The sequence below is a fragment of the Pristiophorus japonicus genome, unplaced genomic scaffold (assembly GCF_044704955.1).
Source record: "Pristiophorus japonicus isolate sPriJap1 unplaced genomic scaffold, sPriJap1.hap1 HAP1_SCAFFOLD_575, whole genome shotgun sequence".
Classification (NCBI taxonomy): Eukaryota; Metazoa; Chordata; class Chondrichthyes; family Pristiophoridae; genus Pristiophorus; species Pristiophorus japonicus.
The window spans coordinates 255,828-276,186 of record NW_027254483.1 but is presented as its reverse complement, the minus strand read 5'-3'; the positions used below and the strand labels follow the sequence as shown (position 1 = coordinate 276,186).

Here is a 20,359-nt window from a genome sequence, read left to right as displayed (position 1 = left end):
GATTCTTCATGGACCATACGTTGGTGTCCCACAGACGGTGAGGAGGATCGCCCTTCGATTGGCAGCGCTCTCTTCCCCATCTAGCTCGTTGGCCACGAAGTATTGGTCGAGTCGCTCCACAAAAGTTTCCCAATCATCACCCTCCAAAGATTTCTCCAGGATGCCCACTGTTCTCTGCATCTTTGGGTTCGCTATCTGTGTCTCATCGCCAGTTGTTGTGTATGGAGAAAGAGTCAGACTGAACACTATGAGCTCAAAGTAAGTCTTTTATTGCAGTCTCCAGAGTGCCTCTCCAACCTGTGAAGCCTCCTTAAATACCTGTGCTCCCAAGGAATTATGGGATCCCTTGGGACTCCAGGGGATGAGCCCTCTGGTGGCTGTACAGGGTATATATAAGTCCAAATATATAACTCTCTCCCGCTGCCCTTCCTCCCCTTCTTCCCTTCCTCCCTCTCTACCATTACTCTCTCTTTCCCTCTCTGTCTTTCCCTCCCTCCCTTTTTCCTTCCTCCCTTCCCTACCCTCCCTTTTTCCTTCCTCCCTCTCCCCTCCTTCTCTCCCTTTCCTTCCCTCCCTCTCCTTTCTCCTCCCTCCCTTTCCCTCTCTCCCTTTTCTCTCTTCCCCTCCCTCCCTCTTTCCTTCCTCCCTCCCTTTCCCTCTCCCCTCCCTACTTCTTCCCTTCCTCTCCCTCCTTTTACCTCTTCCCCTCCCTCCCTCCTTTTTTCCTTCCCTCCCTCTTCCCCCCTCTACCCTCCCTCCCTTTCCCTCTCCCCTCTCCTACCCCTTTTCCCTCTCCTCTCTCTCCCTTTCCCTCTCCCCTCTCTCCCCCTTCCCTCTCCTCTCTCTCCCCCTTCCCTCTCCTCTCTCTCCCTTTCCCTCTCCCCTCTCTCCCCCTTCCCTCTCCTCTCTCTCCCTTTCCCTCTCCCCTCTCTCCCCCTTCCCTCTCCCCCCCTTCCCTCTCCTCTCTCTCCCTTTCCCTCTCTCCTCTCTCCCCCTTTCCCTCTCCTCTCTCTCTTTCATTACTTCCCTCCTCCCTCCCTTCCTTTTCCCTCTCCCCCTTTCCCTCTCTCTCTCCCTTTTCCCTCTTTCCTCCCTTCCCTTCCTCTCTCCCCTCCTCCCCGCCCGTGTGAATTTCATGAAACATGACCCGACTCTCCGTTACACTTTATTAAAACAAACAAACATCTTTTTTTGGTCAAACACCACCTCCATTCTGGTTTGGCTTTTTTTTTTGGCAAGCGGTTAAGATTTCAGAATCAATCAGTCGTCTCAAGATGATCCCTCCCAGAGAGAGAGAGAGAGAGAGAGAGCGAGAGGGCGGGGGGCATCAAAACCAGGGTTCGCTCTCAAAATACAAAAAAAACCTGGGAGAGGTGAGTGTCCAGGTCGAAATGTCAGAGAATTATTAACACGAAGTTGTACAGAGGAGTAGGATTGCTTCTAGATCTGTCGCACACAGAAATCCCCCCCCCCCCGCCTCATCTGAGCAAAGGCAGTCAATCAAAACACATTTATTAAATCAAATGAAGTGAAGGAATGGATGGAAATAATGCAACGTGCCTTTAAAGACTGACGAGAGGTGTTTTATTGGACAAGTAGAGTTGCTGTTTGTGTGTGAGATTTATTTCTGTGTGTGTCTGTCTCTCTCAGTCTCTCTGCCTCTTTCTATGCTAATTCTGCCCTCTCTTGGAGAGCGTGTCGCCCTGGGATCCCTCTGAGAGACTGACTTTTCCATGAATGCAGAGCCCCATTCAATTCCCTGTTTTTTAAAGAGAGAGAGAGCAAACTACAGTGTGTGTGTGTGAGAGAGAGAAAAAAAAACAAGGGCTAAGAGCAGCCAACAAAAAAATCCCCCCCCCATAAACCAGCGCCTTTCCAAAATTAAAAGCAAAACTAAAGACATTGTTTTAACAAACAACCTCAAACCTTCAGTCAGATGGACAGAGGCAGAAAAAGGGACATTTAATTGGGTGCGAATTTTTTGCTGAGACCTCCTCGGCACTCACAAGGTAAGACCCTGTTTATTTTTTCTTCCTCGCTGATTTCCTTCTCGAGAATGTTGTTTCAATCCAGGACTGTTTAGGAGGGGGGCTTTCTTTTTAAACTCCTCGCAATTAAAATGCACATTTCAGGGAGAGAGAGAGAGAGAGAGAGCGAGCTAGAATATAAATAAATCTCCGCTGAAGATGGCGACTGTTTGGGGGGGTTGGTGGGGGGTTGGGATGGTCAGTGGAGATTTAGGAGGAGGTTAATGTCCGACTGGAGGAAGGAGGGTTGTGGAACAGCGTTCACTCTCACACACGCTGTAAGCTTGCCCAAGATACAATGTGCGCACCTTCAAATTCACAGTAACTTCTCTCATTCCTGCTCTCGTTCTTTCTCTCCTCCCTTGCTCTTTCCTCGTTCTTTCCTTCTCCCATTCTCTCTCTTTCCTTCTCTCTCGCTCTCCTTCTGTTCCTTCTCACATTCTCCCTCTCTTTCTATCCCTCTCTTTCCTGCTCTCTTTTCTTCCTTCCCTCTCGCTCTCCTTCTCTCCTGCTCCCATTCTCTCTCTCTTTCCTTCTCTCTTTTCTTCCTTCCCCCTCTCCTTCTCTCGTTCCTTCTCTCCTGCTCCCATTCTCTCTCTTTCTATCTCTCTCGTTCCTTCTCTCTTTTCTTCCTTCCCCCTCTCCTTCGCTCGTTCCTTCTCTCCTGCTCCCATTCTCTTTCCTTCTCTCTCTTTTCTTCCTTCCCCCTCTCCTTCTCTTGTTCCTTCTCTCCTGTTCCCATTCTCTCTTTCCTTCTCTCTCTTTTCATCCTTCCCCCTCTCCTTCTCTTGTTCCTTCTCTCCTGTTCCCATTCTCTCTTTCCTTCTCTCTCTTTTCATCCTTTCCCCTCTCCTGCTCCCATTCTCTTTCCTTCTCTCTTTTCTTCCTTCCCTCTCTCGCTCTCCTTCTCTCCTGCTCCCATTCTCTCCCTTTACTTCTATCTCTCTCTCTTTCGTTCCTTCCCTCTCTCTTTCCTCTCGCTCTCCTGCTCCCATTCTCTTTCCTTTCCTCTTTCCTTCGCTTTCCTCTCTCTTTCCCTCTCTCGCTCACTTTCCTTCTCTCTTTCTTTCCTCTCCTCCCGCGCGCTCTCTCTCTCCCCGTCCCTCTCTTGCTCTCCTTCGCTCCTCTTTCTTCTCTTCTCTCTTTCTTGCTCTCCTTCTCTCCCTCTCTCCCTTGCCCAGGGACTCCCAGAGGCTGAGGATCGTCAGTTTCCGCTTGAAATTGACCTACGTTTCCTCCTCCTCTTTCCCATTTGATATATTTTTTGTTGTTATTAATTTGCGAGTTTTCACCGGCCTCTTTCAGCTCGCCTGCAGGGGCGGGGAGGAGTTTGGACAGGGAGGTGAGGTGCTGCGAAAGATCTTTCCTCTGTGCAATGTAGCTCGTCTTTAAATGTCCATTTCTTTCTTATCTCCCTTTTAAACTTAGCATTTTAATCTCAAACAAGGGAACTTTTAAGCTTCATTCATTTTGTTCTTGCAAAACCAACTTTTTATATACATAGATTTTCTAGCCCTGGAAAGATTTTTTTTGGAAGTCTTCAGAAATTTGCAATGGCTTTTATTTTCAATTTCCCCCTCTGTGCTCAAATGCAGCAAGCGATTCACCCCATGTGATGGCAGCTAATGGTAGCGCCCCCTCCCAGCAACAAGAATTAGAGGGCAGACACTGTTTAAAGGGGCAGTGCTTTAAAGGGGAAAGCTTTACAATAAAATTTGGGTTGGAATTTATTTCATAAGGCTCCTTTCTCCCGCAGATCGAAGCCTCACATGCTCCCCACCCAGATTTAATTCAGGAAATAAAAGACTTGGGTTTATATAGCGCCTTTCACGACCACCGGACGTCTCAAAGCGCTTTACAGCCAATGAAGTACTTTTGGAGTGTAGTCACTGTTGTAATGTGGGAAACGCGGCAGTTAATTTGTGCACAGCAAGCTCCCACACAGCAATGTGATAATGACCAGATAATCTGTTATGTTGATTGAGGGATAAATCTTGGCCCCAGGACACCGGGGATAACTCCCCCGCTCTTCTTCGAAATAGTGCCATCGGATCTTTTACGTCCGCCTGAGGCTAACTTTTTAGTTCTTATTCACATTTTACTTCAATTACTGAAGTTAAAAAATTACGGGTCTCTTTCTTTTTTAACATCTCGGTTTAACATCTCATCCAAAAGATGATGAGCAGAGTATAAGAAAGAACTTGCCTTTTATAGCACCTCTCACCACCTCATAAGAAATAGGAGCAGGAGTCGGCCATTCGGCCCCTCGAGCCTGCTCCGCCATTCAATAAGATCATGGCTGATCCGATCATGGACTCAGCTCCACTTCCCCGCCCGCTCCCCATAACCCTTCACTCCCTTATCGCGCAAAAATCTGTCTATCTCCACCTTAAATATATTCAATGACCCAGCCTCCACAGCTCTCTGGGGCAGAGAATTCCACAGATTTACAACCCTCTGAGAGAAGAAATTCCTCCTCATCTCAGTTTTAAATGGGCCCCTAATTCTAAGATTATGTCCCCTAGTTTTAGTTTCCCCCACGAGGGGAAACATCCTCTCTGCATCCACCTTGTCGAGCCCCCTCATAATCTTATACGTTTCGATAAGATCACCTCTCATTCTTCTGAATTCCAATGAGTAGAGGCCCAACCTCCTCAACCTTTCCTCATAAGTCAACCCCCTCATCCCCGGATATACTGCCTTCAAAGCAAGTATATCCTTTCGTAAATATGGATACCTTATATAACTGTAGCAGGACTTCCCTGCTTTTATACTCCATCCCCTTTGCAATAAAGGCCAAGATACCATTGGCCTTCCTGATCACTTGCTGTATCTGCATACGATCCTTTTGTGTTTCATGCACAAGTACCCCTAGTTCCAGCTGTACTGCGGCACTTTGAAATCTTTCTCCATTTAAATAATAACTTGCTCTTTGACTTTTTTCTGCCAAAGTGCATGACCTCACACTTTCCAACATTATACTCCATCTACCAAATTTTTGCCCACTCAGTGAGCCTGTCTATGTCCTTTTGCAGATTTTCTGTGTCCTCCTCACACATTGCTTTTCCTCCCATCTTTGTGTCGTCAGCAAACTTGGCTACGTTACACTCAGTCTCTTCTTCCAAGTTGTTAATATAGATTATAAATAGTTGGGGTCCCAGCACTGATCCCTGCCGCACCCCACTAGTTACTGGTTGCCAACCAGAGAATGAACCATTTATCCCGACTCTCTGTTCTCTGTTAGTTAGCCAATCCTCTATCCATGCTAATATATTACCCCCAACCCCATGAACTTTTATCTTGTACAGTAACCTTTTATGTGGCACCTTGTCAAATGCCTTCTGGAAATCCAAATACACCACATCCACTGGTTCCCCCTTATCCACCCTGTTCGTTGCATCCTCAAAGAACTCCAGAAAATTACAGGGATCAATCTAGTGAACCTCTGTTGCACCGCCTCCAAGGCAGGTGTTCTTTCTCAGATAAAGAGACCCGAACTGTGTACGGCACTCCAGGTGTGGTCTCACCAAGGCCCTGTACAATTGTAATAAGACTTCCTTATTCTTGAACTCCAACCCTATAGCAATAAAGAACAACATGTCATTTGCCTTCCTAATTGCTTGCTGTACCTGCATGCTAACTTTCTGTGCTTCCTGTACGAGGACCCCCAAATCTCTCTGTACACCAACATTTAATAGAGTGAGACCCACGGAGCCACGGCTAGAAGGAATTGTGTGAGATGTACAGGTCAGTATAGGTGGTCCTGGAGAAATAATGTGAAGTGATACATAGGAACAGGAGTAAGCCACTCAGCCGCTCGGGCCTGTTAGATAGGAACAGGAGGAGGTCATTCAGCCCCTCGAGCCTGTTACACAGGAACAGGACGAGGCCATTCAGCCCCTCGAGCCTGTTACATAGGAACAGGAGGAGGCCACTCAGCCCCTCAAGCCTGTTACACAGGAACAGGACGAGGCCATTCAGCCCCTCGAGCCTGTTCCATAGGAATAGGAGGAGGCCATTCAGCCCCTCGAGCCTGTTACACAGGAACAGGAGGAGGCCATTCAGCCCCTCGAGCCTGTTACATAGGAACAGGAGGAGGCCATTCAGCCCCTCGAGCCTGTTCCATAGGAATAGGAGGAGCCCATTCAGCCCCTCGAGCCTGTTACATAGGAACAGGAGGAGGCCATTCAGCCCCTCAAGCCTGTTACACAGGAACAGGAGGAGGCCATTCAGCCCCTCGAGCCTGTTACATAGGAACAGGAGGAGGCCATTCAGCCCCTCGAGCCTGTTACACAGGAACAGGAGGAGGCCATTCAGCCCCTCGAGCCTGTTACATAGGAACAGGAGGAGGCCATTCAGCCCCTCGAGCCTGTTACACAGGAACAGGAGGAGGCCATTCAGCCCCTCGAGCCTGTTACACAGGAACAGGAGGAGGCCATTCAGCCCCTCGAACCTGCTTCACCATTCAATCATATCATGGCTGATCTCAACTCCATTACCCTCCCTTGCTCTACATAACTTGATACACTTACCCAACAAAAATCTATCCATCCCAGTCTTGAAAGCTCAAATTGACTCCCCCCCACACTAGCATCCACAGCCTTTTGGAGAAGAGAGTTCCAGATTCCCACTACCCTTTGTGTGAAGAAGTGCTTCCCGACATCACCCCTGAATGGCCTGGCTCTAATTTTAAGGTTATGCCCTCTTGTTCTGGACTTCCCTGCCGGACTTGCATTTATATAGCGCCTATAACGACTATCGGACATCTCAAACCTTTACAGCCAAAATGAAGTACTTTGGAGTGTAGACACTGTTGTAATGTGGGAAATGCGGCAGTCAATTAGTGCACAGCAAGATCCCACAAACAGCAATGTGATGATGACCACATAATCTGTGTTTGAGGGATAAATATTGGCCCCAGGACACCTCTCCTGCTCTTCTTTGAAATAGCAGCCGTGGGATATTTTACATCCACCTGAGAGCAGACGGGGCCTCGATTTAACATCTCATCCAAAAGACACCACTTCCAACAGTGCAGTGCTCCCTCAGCATTGCACTAGAGTGTCAACCCGGATTTATGTGTTCAAGTCCTGAAGCAGGATTTGAACCCACAATCTCAGACTCCAAGGCAAGAGTGCTACCCACTGAGCCACAGCTGACATGTAGCTTTGACCTCATTGAATTCTTTAATCACCTTAAACACCTCGATTAGATCACCCTTTAATCCTCGATATTCGAGGGAATACAAGCCCAGTCTATGCAGCCTGCCCTCATAATTTAACCCTTTTAGCCCCGGTATCAGTCTGGTGAATCTGCACTGCAGCCCCTCCAAGGAGTAGGGGCCTGAATTTGCGGTCAGCAGGAGTCTTCGTCTTCTTAGACGGTCCCTCGAATCGAGGATGACTTGCTTCCACGCCAAAAAGGGATGAGTTCAATGAGTTCACCGGTGTTTCAATGAAGGACCTAATATTCCAGATCCCAAACTACATGTTGAAGGGTGGAACTTGCCTGTGGGTGGATTTGTTTAACGTGGGGTGACCGTTGCACACCAGCCATCACACGGGGCTTGACAGAGCGAGGTCTTGGTCCAGTGGCAAGGGTTAACCAGGACGACTGGAGACTAGCTCTGCTGCACGGACCCAGTGGGCACACATATCGCGCAGTGTGGGCTGGGCCCGTGCTGTCCCTGGGCCCCTCGCCTCTCCTGGGCCCCGAACTCACGCCTCTCCTGGGCCCCGATCACGTCCCTCGACAATCTCTCGCCGCTCCTTCGCCCCCTGACCTCGTCGCTCCTGCTGTACCTGCCCACGCTCCAATCACCGACCTGGGTTACGGTGACGTCCAATCCAGTCGCCCCCCCTCACAGCCGTCACCCCCCTGGACCAGCTCGTGCTGCACCTTGCAGTGGTATCATCATCATAGGCAGTCCCTCGGAATCGAGGAAGACTTGCTTCCGCTCCTGAAGTGGGTTCTTTGGTGGCTGAACAGTCCAATACGAGAGCCACGGACTCTGTCACAGGTGGGACAGACAGTGGTTGAGGGAAAGGGAGGGTGGGGCTGGTTTGCCGCGCGCTCCTTCCGCTGCCTGCGCTTGGTTTTGCACGCTCTCAGTGTTGAGACTCGAGGTGCTCAGCGCCCTCTCGGATGCACTTCTTCCACTTCGGGCGGTCTTGGGCCAGGAACTCCCAGATGTCAGTGGGGATGTCGCATTTTATCAGGGAGGCTTTGAGTGTGTCGTTGCAGTGTTTCCGCTGCCCACCTTTGGCTCATTTGCCGTGAAGGAGCTCCGAGTAGAGCGCTTGCTTTGGGAGTCTTGTGTCTGGCATGCGGACTATGTGGCCCTCCCAGCGGAGCTGGTCGAGTGTGTGGTCAGTGCTTCAATGCTGGGGATGTTGGCCTGGTCGAGGACACTAACATTGATATACCTGTCCTCCCAGGGGATTTGTAGGATCATGCAGAGACAGCGTTGGTGATATTTCTCCAGCAACTTGAGGTGTCTATTGTACATGATCCATGTCTCTGAGGCGTATAGGAGGGCGGGTATTACTACAACCCTGTAGACCATGAGCTTGGTGGTAGATTTGAGGGCCTGGTCTTCAAACATTCTTTTCCTCAGGCGGCCGAAGGCTGCACTGCCGCACTGGAGGCGGTGTTGGATCTCGTTGTCGATGCCTGCCCTTGTTGATAGGAGGCTACCGATATATGGGAAGTGGTCCACGTTGTCCAGGGCCGCGCCATGGATCTTGATGACTGGGGGGCAGTGCTGTGCGGTGAGGACAGGCTGGTGGAGGACCTTTGTCTTACGGATGTTTAGCGTAAGACCCATGCATTCATGCTCCTCAGTAAATACGTCGACTTATGTCCTGGAGTGCAGCCTCTGTGTGTGCACAGACACAGGCATCGTCTGCGTACTGTAGCTCGACGACAGAGTTTGGGGTGGTCTTGCACCTGGCCTGGAGGCGGTGTAGGTTAAACAGCTTCCCACTGGTTCTGTAGTTTAGTTCCACTCCAGTGGGGAGCTTGTTGACTGTGAGGTGGAGATTGAGAAGAGGGTTGGGGCGATGACCCAGCCCTGTTTGACCCCGGTCTGGACGTGGATTGGGTCTGTGATGGATCCGTTGGTAAGGATCACGGCCTGCATGTCATCATAGAACAGGCGGAGGATGGTGACGTACTTCAGGGGGCATCCGAAACGGAGGAGGACGCTCCGTAGGCCCTCACGGTTGACAGTGTCAAAGGCCTTTGTAAGGTCGAAGAAGGCCGTGTATAAGGGCTGGCGCTGCTCCCTGCATTTATCCTGCAGCTGGCGCGCTGCACTTTGCAGTGGTATGCAGCCACGCTGTCCAGGGCACTGCTCCTTTTATGGCCCTGACCTGCCGCGGGCGGCTCCTCACAGGAAGTAAGGAGTACGATGCCTACTTCGCAAGGAAATTCACACCTACTCTGAGCGATGCTCCCTGCAAGAACTTGCTTCCAAGTGCTTGCAGAGTTCCGCACAGCCCACTCCCCGCGGAGCCCAGGGGCGCGCTGCTGTGCGTATGCGAACCTGGGATCACGTGGGGCGGTGGTAGTTTTACTGCCTGACTCTTCGCCAGTTGCCAATACAATACTCCCGAAGTGGTGTGGTCCTGGCCTGCGAGACCATCAGCAGGCCGGGGCCATTGGAGGGAGCAGCGCGTGCTGCTGCAGGAGCAGTGAGGTCGGGGCGAAGGAGCGGCGAGAGTTTGTAGAGGGACGTGATCGGGGCCTAGGAGAGGCGAGGGCCCAGGGGCAGCACACTGTGCGATACGTGCGCGCACTCGGTCCGTGCAGCAGAGCTGGTCTCCAGTTAGTCCTGGTTAATCCTTGCCACTGGTCCAAGACCGAGCTCTGACAAGCCCGAGTGGTGGCTGGTGTGCAACGGTCACCCCACATTAAAAAAATCCACCCACATGCATCTTCCACCCTTCAACATGTAGTTCAGGATCCGGAATATTAGGTCCTTCATTGAAACACCTGTAAGAACTGTCAGAACTGTCATTTTCTTTTGGCATGGAAGCAAGTCATCCTCGTTCAGAGGGACTGCCTATTAGTGTAGGAAATGCGGCAGCTAATTTGCGCACAGCAAGCTCCCACAAACAGCAATGTGATAATGACCAGATGATCTGCTTCTTGTGCTGCTGATTGAGGGATAAGTATTGGCCCCAGGACACCGGGGATAACTCCCCCTGCTCTTCTTCCAAATAGTGGCCCTGGGATCTGTTACGTCCGCCTGAGAGAGCAGACGGGGCCTCGGTTTAACGTCTCATCCGAAAGATGGCACCTCCCTCAGCACTGCACTGGGAGTGTCGGTCTGGATTTACGTGCTCAGGTCCCTGGAGTGGGACTGGAACCCACAACCTCCTGACTCAGAGGCGAGGGTGCTGCCCGCATAACAAACGTTTATTACAAATCTTCTTTTAAAACAAGTATTGCAAAACTTTCATTGTGCCGATTTATGCTATTACAAATTTCTCATTGTAACAATAGGCGCAGATCGCTCATCATAACAAAACTCTGTTACTACAAACTATGTTATGTAAAAAATAATTGCCACAAACTATGCAATGTAAAAAATAATCTGATACTAAAAGGCTGGCATTATAATAAATTCTGTTATTGTAACCTTCTCATGGTAACAATGTGTTATTGTAAATCTCTCATTAGAACAAAGGATATTTATTCAAATATAAAAACCGAAAAAGCTGGAAATACTCAGCAGGTCAGGCAGCATCTGTAGAGAAACAGAGCTAACATTTCAGCTTGGTGACCCTTCATCAGAACTGTCCCTTTAATTCCCCGCTCCACTCGCACTCTGACCTCTCTGTCCTCGGCCTCCTGCACTGTTCCAATGAAGCTCAACGCAAGCTCGAGGAACAGCATCTCATCTTTCGTTTAGGCACTTTACAGCCTTCTGCACTCAACGTCTTAGAATCACAGAAATTTACAGCAGGGAGGGAGGCCATTTCGGCCCATCGTGTCCACGCCGGTCGACCAAGAGCTACCCAGCCGAATCCCACTTTCCCGCTCTGGGTCCGTAGCCCTGTGGGTTACGGCACCACAGGGGCACATCCAGGTACTTTTTAAATGTGGTGAGGGTTTCTGCCTCTACCCCCCTTTCAGGCCGTGAGTTCCACCCCAGACCCCCACCGCCCTCTGGGTGAAGACATTTCCCTCAAATCCCCTCTAAACCTCCCCCCAATTACTTTAAATCTCTGCCCCCTGGTTGTTGACCCGTCTGCCAAGGGAAACAGGTCCTTCCTGTCCGCTCTATCCAGGCCCCTCATCATTTTATACACCTCAATCAGGTCTCCCCTCAGCCTTCAATCTTTCCTCGTAGCTAAAATTCTCCAGTCCAGGCAACATCCTTGTAAACCTCCTCTGTACCCTCTCTAGTGCAATCACATCCTTCCTGTAATGTGGTGACATCGAGTTCAACAATTTCAGACCCCAACCCCTGCCCTTATTTTTAAAACTATTTTCTCTCTTTCTCACGGCAACTGTTGATGATTCTGCCATCGCCATTTACACCCTATCTCGACTCATCTTTTGTTCCTTAACTTGTCCCATTACCATCTTCTTTTGTCTCTCTAATCTCTCCTGCCTTCCACCCTATCACCGACCTTCCCTTTTGTTCTTTCCACTCCCCCCCCTCCTTTCCCTGCCCCCTACACTTGCTTAAAAACCTTTTACATCTCTAACTTTTGCCAGTTCTGACAAAGGGTCACCTACCTGAAACGTTAACTCAGTTTCTCTCTCCACAGGTGCCACTGAGTATTTCTGTTTTTATTTCAGATTTCCAGTATCTGAAGTATTTTGCTGTTGTATGTTTATTTAAAATTCACAAACATCAGTTGTTACAAACCTCATATAACACATACTGTCAATGCAAGTCTCTCATTACTTTATACTCCGATTAATAACTTCTCATTGAAAAATGGTTAAAAACCATTTAAAGCTTTATTCAGTGTGTTCACAAACACTGCATTTTGATAACCTCTTAAAACAAATCTCACATTATAGTACTGTCTTGTTAGGGATCATTTGGTTATTACAATTTTCGGTCCCCTTACACTGTGTCTGTTTGCACAAGACTTAAAACTACAGTAGGTGGGCAATTAGCCCAACTTTTCCCCAGCACGCTGATTTAAGAACATAATAACATAAACAAATAGGAGCAGGAGTCGGCCATTCGGCCCCTCGAGCCTGCTCCACCATTCAATAAGATCATGGCTGATCTGATCATGGACTCAGCTCCACTTCCCCGCCCGCTCCCCATAACCCTTCACTCCCTTATCGCTCAGAAATCTGTCTATCTCCACCTTGAATATATTCAATGACCCAGCCCCCACAGCTCTCTGGGGCAGAGAATTCCACAGATTTACAACCCTCTGAGAGAAGAAATTCCTCCTCATCTCAGTTTTAAATGGGCAACTCCTTATTCTGAGACTTTGCTCCCTAGTTCTAGATTTCCTCACGAGGGGAAACATCCTCTCTGCATCCACCTTGTCGAGCCCCCTCAGTATCTTATACGTTTCAATAAGATCACCTCTCATTCTTCTAAACTCCAATGAGTACAGGCCCAACCTGCTCAACCTTTCCTCATAAGACAACCCCTTCATCTCAGGAATCAACCGAGTGAACCTTCTCTGAGCTGCCTCCAAAGCAAGTGTATCCTTCCTTAAATACGGAGACCAAAACTGTACGCAGTACTCCAGGTGTGGCCTCACCAACAACTAGATTTGTATGAGGAATTGAAATACGCCGCCAATCCTATGCATAGTCGGTACGTGAGAGATCGCAAGTTCGGGATTTAACATCTGCGCCAATTTCACTTCCCTGTACTCTGTTGGTGTATTCTGAGAGTACGCTGTCATACCAACTGCAAATTCAGGGCCAATATATTGTTCCTGAGGTGCGGTGCCCAGGACTGAATGCAGTTCTCCAGCTAGGGTCTAAACCTGAGCTCTGTATAACTGAAGCATAACTTCTACCCCTTTGAATTCCAGTTCTCAAGATAAAGGCCAACATCCCATTAGTCTTTTTTCATCACTTTTTGGATTCTGAAACGTGGCGGAGGTTTTAAATGGGGGGGGGTGATGGGGAAACAGGAGTTTGCTACACAATTACACGGGACATTAAAAGTGGGTGGGCAGATAGACGGTAGATATTGTTCAATGTAGAACACACCTTGATTAATGTGCACAGTTTGGGTCTCCTTATCTAAGGAAGGATATACTTGCCTTGGAGGCGGTGCAACGGACATTCACCAGGCTGATTCCTGGGATGAGAGGACTGTCCTGTGACGAGAGATTGTGTAGAATGGGCCGATACTCTCTGTAGTTTAGAAGAATGAGAGGTGATCTCATTGAAAGATACAGATTTCTAAAAGGGATTGACAGGGGAGATGCTGAGAGGTTGTTTCCCCTGGTTGGAGTGTCTAGAACCAGGGGGCACAGTCTCAGGATAAGGGGTCGGCCATTTAAGACAGAGACGAGGAAGAATTTTTTCACTCAGAATATTTTGAATTCTCTGGCCCAGAGGGGTGTGGATGCTGAATCTCTGAATATATTCAAGGCTGAGATAGAGAGACTTTTGGAGTCCAGGGGAACCAAGGGATATGGAGATCGGGCGGGAAAGTGGAGTTGAGGTCAATAATCAGCCATGATCTTATTGAATGGTGGAGCAGGCTTGAAGGGCCGAATGGCCTACTCCTGCTCCTATTTCTTATGTTCTTATGAAAACACGTGAGGCAGAATTTGGAAGAAGCTGGGAAGGAGATGGATCCAGACAGGAAGATTTTAGACCGAGCAGGTTGCTGAAGGGGGTAAGGGCAAGTGACTACGGTCATCAAAAGGCAAACAGAATTCTTAGGCTTGTATTGAGAGCCACGTACAAGGCCTCAGTTCCCTCCACGGTCTCTAAATTGTCAGACTACTTATCTGACATCTAGTACTGGATGAGCAGAAATTTTCTCCAATTAAATATTGGGACGGCCGAAGCCATTGTCTTTGTTCCCCGCCACGAACTCTGTTCCCTGGCCACCGACTCCAGCCCTCTCCCTAGCATCTGTCCGAAGCTGAACCAAACAGTTCGCAACCTAGCCATCATATCTGACCCTGAACTGAGCTTCCGGCCACATATCCACGGCATAACTAAGACCACCTATTTCCACCTCCGTAACACCGCCCGTCTCCACCCCTGCTTCAGCTTATCTGCTGCTGAAACCCTCATCCACACCTTTGTTACCCCTGGACTTAACTACTCCCAATGCACTCATAAGAACATAAGAAATAGGAACAGGAGTAGGCCATACAGCCCCTCGAGCCTGCTCCACCATTCAATAAGATCATGGCTGATCTGATCATGGACTCAGCTCCACTTCCCGCCCGCTCCCCATAACCCCTTATTGTTTAAGAAACTGTCTATTTCTGTCTTAAATTTATTCAATGTCCCAGCTTCCACAGCCCACTAAGGCAGTGAATTCCACAGATTTATAACCCTCTTGAGAAGAAATTTCTCCTCATTTCAGTTTTAAATGGGCGGCCCCTTATTCTAAGACCATGCCCCCTAGTTCTAGTCTCCCCTATCAGTGGAAACATCCTCTCTGCATCCACCTTGTCGAGCCCCCTCATTATCTTATACCTTTTGATAAGATCACCTCTGGCCGTGCCTTCTGCTGTAAGGGCCCCAAGCTCTGGATCTCCCTGCCTAAACCTCTCCACCTCTCTTTCCTCCTTTAAGACGCTCCTTAAAATTTATCTCAAGCTTTTGGTCAATCTGTCGTAATTTCTTCATATGAGGCTCAGTATCAAATTTATTTGTTTTGTCTTAAAACACTCCTGTGAAGTGCGTTAGGACGTTTTACTAGGTTAAAGGTGCTATACAAATACAAGTTGCTGTTGTTGTAATGGTGAACTGTACAGGGCCTTAGTGAGGTGCAGTTGGAATATTGTGTACAGTTTAGGGCCTCCCATTATAGGAATGACATAAAAAAAAAGGAAGAGGAGCAGAGAATATTCGCCATGATGGTACCAGGGATGAGGAGTTGGCGGGACACTTGAGAATTAAGATTTTTTTAATGATCTGGGAAGGTTGAGGGGGTGAAGGAGAAATACATACATTTATACAGCACTTTTCCCAATCTCTGCAGGTCCCAAAGCGCTTGACAGCCAATGAATTACTTAGGCATGTGACTCAGCCATATTGTGCATAGTAAGATCCCACAAGTGCACTGAGATGACCAGCCAATCCGTTTTCGCCGGTGTGTATGAGGGAGGCATGTTGGATGCAGAACTCCCCCCCACTAGTATATATTTAATCTGTGCTGTATTTATCCTGCGAGTGTTTGATGGGACAGTGTAGAGGGAGCTTTACTCTGTATCTAACCCCCTGTACCTGCCCTGGGAGTGTTTGATGGGACAGTGTAGAGGGAGCTTTACTCTGTATCTAACCCCCTGTACCTGCCCTGGGAGTGTTTGATGGGACAGTGTAGAGGGAGCTTTACTCTGTATCTAACCCCTTGTACCTGCCCTGGGAGTGTTTGATGGGACAGTGTAGAGGGAGCTTTACTCTGTATCTAACCCGTGCTGTACCTGCCCTGGGAGTGTTTGATGGGACAGTGTAGAGGGAGCTTTACTCTGTATCTAACCCCCTGTACCTGCCCTGGGAGTGTTTGATGGGACAGTGTAGAGGGAGCTTTACTCTGTATCTAACCCCTTGTACCTGCCCTGGGAGTGTTTGGTGGAACAGTGTAGAGGGAGCTTTACTCTGTATCTAACCCCGTGCTGTACCTGCCCTGGGAGTGTTTGATGGGACGGTGTAGAGGGAGCTTTACTCTGTATCTAACCCCCTGTACCTGCCCTGGGAGTGTTTGATGGGACGGTGTAGAGGGAGCTTTACTCTGTATCTAACCCCGTGCTGTACCTGCCCTGGGAGTGTTTGATGGGACAGTATAGAGGGAGCTTTACTCTGTATCTAACCCCGTGCTGTACCTGCCCTGGGAGTGTTTGATGGGACAGTGTAGGGGGAGCTTTACTCTGTATCTAACCCCGTGCTGTACCTGCCCTGGGAGTGTTTGATGGGACGGTGTAGAGGGAGCTTTACTCTGTATCTAACCCCCTGTACCTGCCCTGGGAGTGTTTGATGGGACAGTGTAGAGGGAGCTTTACTCTGTATCTAACCCCGTGCTGTACCTGCCCTGGGAGTGTTTGATGGGACGGTGTAGAGGGAGCTTTACTCTGTATCTAACCCCGTGCTGTACCTGCCCTGGGAGTGTTTGATGGGACGGTGTAGAGGGAGCTTTACTCTGTATCTAACCCCCTGTACCTGCCCTGGGAGTGTTTGATGGGACAGTGTAGAGGGAGCTTTACTCTGTATCTAACCCCGTGCTGTACCTGCCCTGGGAATGTGTGATGGGACAGTGTAGGGGGAGCTTTACTCTGTATCTAACCCCGTGCTGTACCTGCCCTGGGAGTGTTTGGTGGGACAGTGTAGAGGGAGATTTACTCTGTATCTAACCCCGTGCTGTACCTGCCCTAGGAGTGTTTGATGGGACAGTGTAGAGGGAGCTTTACTCTGTATCTAGCCCCCTGTACCTGCCCTGGGAGTGTTTGATGGGACAGTGTGGAGGGAGCTTTACTCTGTATCTAGCCCCCTGTACCTGCCCTGGGAGTGTTTGATGGGACAGTGTAGAGGGAGCTTTACTCTGTATCTAACCCGTGCTATACCTGACCTGGGAGTGTTCGATGGGACAGTGTAGAGGGAGCTTTACTCTGTATCTAACCCCCTGTACCTGCCCTGGGAGTGTTTGATGGGACAGTGTAGAGGGAGCTTTACTCTGTATCTAACCCGTGCTGTACCTGACCTGGGAGTGTTTGATGGGACAGTGTAGAGGGAGCTTTACTCTGTATCTAGCCCCCTGTACCTGCCCTGGGAGTGTTTGATGGGACAGTGTAGAGGGAGCTTTACTCTGTATCTAACCCGTGCTGTACCTGACCTGGGAGTGTTTGATGGGACAGTGTAGAAGTTGCTTTACTCTATCCGCTGCTGAAACCCTGATCCTTGGATTTGTTACCTCTAGACTCAACTGTTCAAATGCTCTCCTGTCTGGTCTCCCTTCTTCCACCCTCTGTAAACTTTAGCCCATCCTAAATGCTGCTGTCCGTATCCTAACTCGCACCAATCCCGTTCACCCATTACACCTGTTTTTGCTGGCCTACTTTGGCTCCTGGTCTGGCAATGCCACCATTGAATGCCCTCGTGCCTTGAGGTACTGGAGGACAAGCACTGCCCTTGGATCTCACAAGTGAGTGAGGTATCATTGGGGGTTTCTCTTGTTAAAAATTAGTTCATGGGATGTGGGCGTTGCTGGCAAGACCCTCCGGCATTTATTGCCCGTCCCTAATTGCCCCTGGAGAAGGTGGTGGTGAGCCGCCTTCTTGAACCGCTGCAGTCCGTGTGGTGAAGGTGCTCCCACAGTGCTGTTAGGGAGGGAGTTCCAGGATTGTGACCCAGCGACGATGAAGGAACGGCCGATATATTCCCAAGTCGGGATGGTGTGTGACTGGGAGGGGAACGTGGAGGTGGTGGTGTTCCCATGCGCCTGCTGCCCTGGTCCTTCTAGGGGTTAGAGGTCGCGGGTTTGGGAGGTGCTGCCGAAGAAGCCTTGGCGAGTTGCCGCGGTGCATCTTGCAGACGGTGCACACTGCAGCCACGGTGCGCCGGTGGTGGAGGGAGTGAGTGTTGAAGGTGGTGGGGAGCGTGTCGATCGAGCGGGGCTGCTGTGTCCTGGATGGTGTCGAGCTTCTTGAGTGTTGTTGGAGCTGCACTCACCCAGGCAAGTGGAGAGTGTTCCATCACACTCCTGACTTGTGCCTTGTGGATGGTGGGAAGGCTTTGGGGAGTCAGGAGGTGAGACACTCGCCGCAGAATACCCAGCCTCTGACTCGCTCCTGTAGCCACAGTATTTATGGCTGGTCCGGTTAAGTTTCTGGTCAATGGTGACCCCCAGGAAGTTGATGGTGGGGATTCGGCGATGGTGATGTCATTGAATGTCAAGGGTCAGTGGTTAGACTCTCGCTAGTTGGGTAGGTGATATAAGAACATAAGAAATAGGAGCAGGAGTCGGCCATAAGGCCCCTCGAGCCTGCTCCGCTATTCAATAAGATCATGGCTGATCTGATCATGGACTCAGCTCCACTTCCCTGCCCTCTCCCCATATCCCCTCATCCCCCCCATCGTTCAAGAAGCTGTCTATTTCGGTCTTAAATTTATTCAATGACCCAGCCTCCACTGCTCTCTGGAGCAGAGAATTCCACAGATTTATAACCCTCTGGGAGAAGAAATTCCTCCTCATCTCAGTTTTAAATGGGTGGCCCCTTATTCTAAGATTATGCCCCCTAGTTCCAGTCTCCCCCATCAGTGGAAACATCCTCTCTGCATCCACCTTGTCAAACCCCCTCAGAATCATAATTACCTCTCATTCTTCTGAATTCCAATGAGTCGAGGCCCAACCTACTCAATCTTTTCTCATAAGTCAACCCCCTCATGCCCGGGATCAACCGAGTGAACCGTCTCTGAACTGCCTCCAAAGCAAGTATATCCTTTCGTAAATATGGAAACCAAAACTGCACGCAGTACTCCAGGTGTGGCCTCACCAATACCCTGTATAACTGGAGCAAGACTTCGCTGCTTTTATACTCTATCCCTTTTGCAGTAAAGGCAAAGGTACCATTGGCCTTCCTGATCACTTGCTGTACCTGCGTACTATCCTTTTGTGTTTCAGGCACAAGGACCCCCAGGTCCCTCTGTACTGCGGCACTTTGCAATCTTTCTCCATTTAAATAATAACTTGCTCTTTGATTTTTTTCTGCCAAAGTGCATGACCTCACACTTTCCAACATTATACTCCATCTGACAAATTCTTGCCCACTCACTTTCCCTGTCTATGTACTCCTGCAGCCTCTTTATGTCCTCCTCACACATTGCCCTTCCTCCCACCTTTGTACTGTCAGCAAACTTGGCTACGTTCCACTCAGTCCCCTCTTCCAAGTCGTTAATATAGATATATGCCCAATTAAACACTGCAGGTGTACAGGACACCGGGACGCTGCCTCCAGCCCCCTCCCCCCTGCTTTTGACAGGTTCGGGTTCCAAGGACCCACCTCGGAGTTTATTGCTCGCTGTCTGAAGGTGCCTCCGACCTTCAGGCTCTTCGCTGGCTTCTCTCCTGCAGCTGAGGCTTCCAGCCAAACGTGTCTGTGAAAACCAGTTTGGCAACAGCTCCTCATCTCTTTCCGTCTCTCCCTTGCAGTCTTGTCATGTCTCTCTCCCCCTCCATATCCTCACTCCGTTCTCTTTCTCATTCCTCCCTCGCCCACACCGGTCACTCTCCCCCACCTCCCCCCGCCCCTCCCACCCTCCCCAATCACTCTCTCTCTCCCTCCCCACTCACTCACTCTTCCTCCCCCTCACCTCTCCCCCTCTGCCTCTCTCTCCCTCCCCACTCACACTCCTCCTCACCTCTCTATCCCCCTTTCTCTCCCTCCCCCGCTCCCTCCCCCCTCCCCCCCTTTCTCTCCCTCCTCCTCTCTCTCCTTCCCTCCCTCACTCTCTCCCCCCTCTCTCCCTCCCCCTCTCTCGCCCTCCCCCGCTCCCTCCCCCTCTCTCCCTCCCCCTCTCTCCCTCCCCCTTTCGCTCCCTCCCCCTCTCTCTCCCTCCCCCTCTCTCTCCCTCCCCCCCTCTCCCTCCCCCTCTCTCTCCCTCCCCCCCTCTCTCCCTCCCCCCCCTCTCTCCCTTCCCCCTCTCTCCCTCCCCCTTTCTCTCCCTCCCCCTCCCCTCGCTCCCTCCTCCTCCGCCTCTCTCCTTCTCCTCGGACTCTCTCCCTCCCCGTCTCTCGCCCCTCCCCCACCCCTCTCTCCCTCCACTCTCTGTCCCCCCATTCTGCCTTGCTCTCCCTCCCCTCTCTCCCTCCACCTTCTCTGCCCCTTTCCCACACCACTTTCTCTCCTCCTCCCCTCTCTCCCAACCCCCTCTCTCCACTCCTCCCTCGTCCACCCCTCCTTCCGCCACCTCCTCTTTTTACCCATCCCTATCTCCCCCACCCCACTTTGTCTCTCCCCCACCCCTCTTTCTCTCTCTCTCTCCCTCCCCCACCCCACTCCTCCTCTCCATCTATTTAATTTCCTGTCCATTCCTTTGTCTTGCTCCCCTTTCTTCCTCTGTGCCGTGGGTTTATGTCCTCTTCAGAGATTCGAGCAGGTCTCGATTAACTCCAAGGGCTGACACCTCCAGTACTGCCAGTACTGAGGGAC

The 20,359-nt window shown here is 50.2% G+C and overlaps 1 protein-coding gene across 1 annotated transcript in view; it reads left to right on the top strand.

Annotated features, from left to right (window-relative positions):
• Positions 1 to 1,327: 1,327 nt before the first annotated feature.
• The window catches only part of LOC139254780 (zinc fingers and homeoboxes protein 1-like), a 24,116-nt gene continuing 5,084 nt past the window's right edge, over positions 1,328 to 20,359 (top strand). Inside the window, exon 1 of the mRNA XM_070873801.1 lies at positions 1,328 to 1,373. The gene's annotated coding sequence lies outside the window, so the exon portion shown is untranslated. The remainder of the gene's footprint in view (positions 1,374 to 20,359) is intronic.